The following is a 5,842-nucleotide window of genomic DNA, read 5'->3' on the forward strand; positions in this document are numbered from 1 at the left end:
AACAAGGAACATTGAACACACTCGACATTTTCTGTTTTGAAGAATCAATCAATGAAAGTGCACTTATTATTAAAAATCTGAAATTTGTTAGAATTGTGCTGGGCAATTCAAGTACTTTTTAATGTAATTCAGCGGCACGATTTCTTGTTTATGAGTTGATTTGAACGAATTAAAGATTTTTTTTGAGAAATAGCAGCCCAATTATAATATGGACAATACCATGATTAGTTTCGTAGACATGGTTAAACGTGCTTATTTATCAGCTATTGAAGGACTTAGATCGCTTTCAATTCGTATATGCTTGTCTGCATGCGTTATCGTGAACATTATATAGTTATTTTTTCAAAATTCCAGAAAGACGCGCGGCATACCCGATAATAATCTGTGGCGGCACACAGTTTGGGAATCACTGATCTAATTGCTTCGTAGGCAGGATGGGATCGTCTGGCGGGTCAGATGTTTTACATCCCTGACATACACATAGCTGACAAGTTTTGCGATCGAGTCTTGTTTAGTACAGCCTCCGATCAAACCTTGGCCTTTCAGCTACGATATCTTGACGAGATCTTTCTGCGATATATCCTATGATTCTGCTGAAAAGCGATGAGTAAATTCGCCCGCTTTATACAATACACTAAACACCACTGCTTCCGTTAATTCCCAGACGGTCCGTTTCATAGTCACAATTTATTACGTCGACCCAAACACTTCGCAGTAACAAGTGAACGACACATTATATCGATTTCATTGCGAGGCTAGGCTCTTCATTGGAAAACGTCCATGTCTTCGCCGACATCTGAATAAAAATATCCTTGCCTCATTTAAAATTCTATGAAAATATTGGGTTGGTAATATTTATCTATGACTAGTATACTATATACCAGTAGTTCTCAACCGCCGGTCCCTGGCAAGTTTCCTGCCACATTTTTCCAAATTTGATTAGAATTAGAATTACTGAATTCACAAAAACTTGGAAATGGAATGAAGCTCGGTTCATACCAAATCAAAGTTACATTCTCATTAGCAAACTCCGTTCGTTTCACACTATACAGCTCTTCTGTAGTATTTTCAGGAAAACCACAAGTTCAACTGAAGCAGTGAGTAGAAATATTTTACAAATGAGATTTGAATTAGATTACCGACATTACGATCCAATTAGTCTAATTATAGACAGCTAGAATTCTATAGTTGTCCATGTTTGATATGATTCATTTCCAGAATCTCAATCAATCGCGACGAGAATAATTTTTTCTATGCATACTGTACCTCCGTGGTTAAAAACGATGAGTCGTCTACGAGAAGAAGAAAACCGTCGTCTGCCCCACCACGTGGATCGACGGCGTGATGGCGGTGGAGCTATGATTGCTTCACTCTCGATCGCCATTAGTCCCACGAGGAGTATGATAACAAGTGTCTTAGGGTGGATTGCACAGATGCCGATTGAAAAGTAATCACCGATTGCCTTAATCGGCGATAATTTAATCAGCGAGCAAGGTCACCTGGTGACTCTGTGGTACAGATACGGATTCGCCTGTGAGTTATCTTATCGCGGATTACTGACGCAAATCGACGCAAATGACGTACGTTAGCAATCAGCTGTTTTCGTTCGGTGGCGATATGAACTGTGTCGTCATAACGGAGAGATGAGCTCTTCGTAGATATGTATGTTTAGTTGATGTCATGTGCGTATAGCAGCTAACTAAGCTGTTGCTACTGCACAGTGTATACACTTATAAGGTTATGAACGTCAGAACAAACGTTTTGAGGTTATGAAAAGAGGAATTGTAGGAATAGCGTACCAAAATCTTCGTCTTATACCGGTATTGCTGTGCCAGAAACTCTACTACAAATTTCGTATATTGCAGGACATTTATCTCATTACTCAGGGATCTAGATCTAGATAGATACTTTTCAGATAGAACTATATTTTCCGTTTATTGGTGCATTAGTCATGATAGCCGCTTTACCAATGTGAAGATATACAAATTGAGCTCATACACACACATTTGCATACCGTACCATTTTGATTTCTCCATACCAATGACAATTGGCTCTGCGGGAGTGTAGAAGTAAATTTCAGCCATTGCAAGGATCTAACTGTTGTGCAATGTGACGATGTTATCATATAATAAGTCATATGCATACATGTGCTCAAGTGCTGTACCAACAGTAATGCATTTATGTTACAATTTTGCAATGCAAAGTTATCTGCTGTTACCCAGTTGAGTAATCTTGTTTGTTGACAGCCAAACCCCACTTCAGTTTATCAAGAATTTGGTCAACCATAAAATTCAATACAACCTGTTTTATAGAGAGCTACATTAATATAGTGCAATATCGACTGAGAATAACAATGGATCCATACCTCAATGTTCTTGCTACCCTCCAGATGTTAGAGAGCCTAGCAGAAGAGAGAGTGCCAAGAAGATTGGTCAAAGACCGAGCAAATCCATTGGAATATACCCTGTAGTTTAGCGACACCGATAACGTGAAGGCACAACCGAGCACGACTTCAGCGCAGACAGATTGTTCAAAATCACTTCTCTACAATGTCTTGAGTATTTCATCTCGTGTTTGAACACCAATAACCACACATTCAATTCCTCGTCAATTATTTTTATTACGAGATCCAGTAACCTATGCTGTAGTCAGAATTGGACAACTAGAAAATCAGATTTTCAAAATTATTAGACTATGATGATAATTATGGCTGCATATTTTTCCAAATTAGAATAGAATTATAGACACAGTAGTCATTTTTCAATTAAATCAAAATAGGGATTACTGAATATGTGAAAATTTGGAAATCTGCACAACGCTACTAAGTATTACTGGCATTTTGCACTTACTATTCTAATTATACAGCCAATTAACTAGTTGTCCAAGTCTGGTTTTTGTGCTATTTCGATTTGTTGCTGTATTTTCTCAATTTTGCAGTTCTTTTTCCATTTCCAGTTTCTGGTACTTGATATGCATCTGTAATTCAAAATATTTCATTCTGATATCATGCTGCTTCTTTGCCATTTCCAGGATGCTCATTTCTGAACACCACATTTTGATCACCAACATTATAGTTAAAATATGATTTTTCAGCAACACACCTGGCTCTCTTTTTCAAGACAATTGCCGTTGAGCTTTTTGTGTTCTGTTTCATCTTGCATATCTGAATGTAGTAATGAATAAACTGTGGGTTGCATCACCATCTTTGTATGCTAACACTTACCGGTCTGGTGTTCCATCCTGAAGTCTGTCGAGGGAACTGAAGGAAGCGTCACATCGCCATCAGCAACGAAAAGGCAGCAATTTCATTTGCTGCAAGAAAACTATGGTTAACAACAGTTGTATTGATTCAATAGAGTTCAAATTCAATAGAGCAATGTTAATGTCAATCAAAACAACCCGCAATGTTCTATTTGAAGTATTCGTGTGGCTATGTTAGTACCAACACTATTCATATGGATTTCAAATTAGTACCTCAACTTACCATCGCTGTTGTGACATGAAGAACCAGCCTCTGTGTTCACATCCTCGTCGATGATGAAGGTGCAAACTGAATCTTCGGAATATGCATCTGAATAAACATTTTATTTAAAAATGTTAGTTAGAAATACATTAGATAAGTTACTGATTTTTTCACGGTTTATCTATAGGAAGCATGGAGGACTAAAATCATGACTTGACTCGAGTTGTAATAGGATGAATGGATTTGACTCGAGTCACTGCTTCAATATGACATACGGTATGAGAAATCCTGACTCGAAGTCAAATCTTCAAGTCAAGTTGCAAGCCTAACAATAATAATGGCCAACGATACTGCTCAGGCACCTGCACACGCACAGTAGCAAAGCCAGACTGTTGCAAGTTAAAATTGGATGCAAGTTCCTCTGCCGTTGGTTGTAACATATTAAAAAAGTTGATGTCCTAAATGCACTCACCATTGTTCATGTGACTATCGAATACGCAATCGTAGTCATACCGATGTTTCAAACATTCAATTTGTGATGGAATAAGGTCTGAAAAGTGATAATAAATATACCAGTGCTATAAAAATCAATTTCAGATTAGGAATTTGCCGAGCAGTGTTCCCCATGTGTCGTTTTCGTATAGCTGATGACGTGCAGCAGTCTCTGGCTATGGTTAGTTTGTTGGGAATTACAAAAATACAATAAATCCATGTTTTCATGATCATCAAAATTTGTCTATTCAGTTCAAAACGAGCGTTAAAACGTGAGTATGAAGCATGCAGAGAGTCACGATACACACGGATGGAAACAATACATCTCCTACTGCGAATTTTAAAGAATTGCCAGTAAAATTACCTATCAAAAACCTTTTCCAAGGAGTTCGTCAACTGGAGGTGGGCCAGTTTTGGCCCATTCGACGCATTGTGATGCATATGTCTTTTTTGCTTTTCGTTTCAAATTTTTCAATACATTTTGGATTTGGCCAGTTGTACGGCTGCACGCGCAGGACTAGTATTCATAGCTGCATATTTCTTACTCATTACATCTCAGACCGCATCTTTTGTTTTGCCATCAGTCTTTTTATCTTCCTTGGTTTCAATATATTCTTCTATCAATTCAATTATTCTAAACTCTTCTTGTCTGTTGCAATTTTCCGTCCTCGTATTTTATTACCAAAGTATACTATCGAATTCTGTACAGTGTACAGTCTGTAAAAAATGTAATACCGGTAATCATAGCATAAGGTACTATCGGCTGTGGTAGGCCCACGCCCATAATATGCAGCAACAGTTGTAGTAGTGTCTGAGTACAATATTTTCAAGTAATACCGCAACTGCACGTCAGAGCATCCAGTTAGCACCATCTCAATACCAAATACTAGTGTACCTATAGCCTGCCCGGACCGCAGTCAACGCGAAGCACACAGCCGATTAACTTTTTAGACACCTCTCTCGGCGGATAACATTTGGCCGATTAAAATTCACCGATTAGTTGCAGATCGGCATCTGTGCCACGGAAGCCAGCCGATTACTGACGTTTAATCGGCGATTAGGGATTAATCGACATCTGTGCAATCCACCCTTAGTATTCATCTAAAATTAAAGACACGTTGATTTCATTGTTAATAAGTTCATCCTTTCAAAAACACCACAAGATTGCGATGCAATGAAAAGATAGGAAAGTGACGAAACGACTCGGAGCGGTCTTTGAAATCAGACACCCACCTGAGCTTAGATAGACGACGATGTAAATAGGAAGCATGCATACTGCATGTAATATATAGCAAGAATAAGCGAAAAAAATGTATTGCTATAAACATGTTTTCTATAGATGAATTCATATCCATCTACTTTTTTCGCACCAGTGAAGATCGCGAAGCCTTGGTGCAGGTAGGCCTACAGTCGCTATACCTGTAGAGCAGTAGGCTACGCAAAGTGTTGTCATTACTGGGAAATGCATATTGATAAAGAGCCACTATAAATATATGCATTATCGAGCCGAAGGCTATGTTAAGTGACACTTACCTTCGAGTGATCCGTCACAAAGTTGATTGTACGATATAATTACCTACGAGATATGAACGTTTTTATACCAAGTGCCGCAATATCTAGGATGTTATCTTGCTCCTATAACTTCCGTGTGTCATGTTATCGGTAATGTAGATTTCTGAGAATAATGAAATCTTAACGCAATTAGGCCTAATTTCGTGGAGCGAAACCAACAAAATGGTAGCCAAAGTATATTTAGAAAAAAGCAGTTTTTGCAGACCGCATAGACTACACAATGTACCCATTATGACACATAAATTTAATCAAACATGTTGTTGTGGTCTGCGGATTACGTCAATGGGACGTATAAAACACTCTAGTTATCATAAA

The 5,842-nt window shown here is 38.2% G+C and overlaps 1 long non-coding RNA gene across 4 annotated transcripts; it reads right to left on the reverse strand.

Annotated features, from left to right (window-relative positions):
* Nucleotides 1-672: 672 nt before the first annotated feature.
* LOC145443213 (uncharacterized) lies at nt 673-5,285 on the reverse strand. 4 transcript variants are annotated; one of them, XR_013916346.1, is made up of 7 exons: nt 4,320-4,753; nt 3,936-4,013; nt 3,485-3,571; nt 3,224-3,312; nt 3,102-3,163; nt 1,267-2,976; nt 673-796 (listed from the first exon to the last, which is right to left on the reverse strand). It is a non-coding gene; the product is annotated as an uncharacterized LOC145443213 (long non-coding RNA). The 4 variants fall into 4 exon arrangements; XR_013916343.1 differs by lacking the exon at nt 3,936-4,013 and having other exon boundaries at nt 4,320-5,285; XR_013916345.1 differs by having other exon boundaries at nt 3,485-4,013; nt 4,320-4,757.
* Between the last annotated feature and the right edge of the window lie 557 nt (nt 5,286-5,842).

Source organism: Botryllus schlosseri, chromosome 7 (assembly GCF_051294905.1).
Source record: "Botryllus schlosseri isolate E-star chromosome 7, Bs_hap1, whole genome shotgun sequence".
In the NCBI taxonomy this organism is placed as follows: domain Eukaryota; kingdom Metazoa; phylum Chordata; class Ascidiacea; order Stolidobranchia; family Styelidae; genus Botryllus; species Botryllus schlosseri.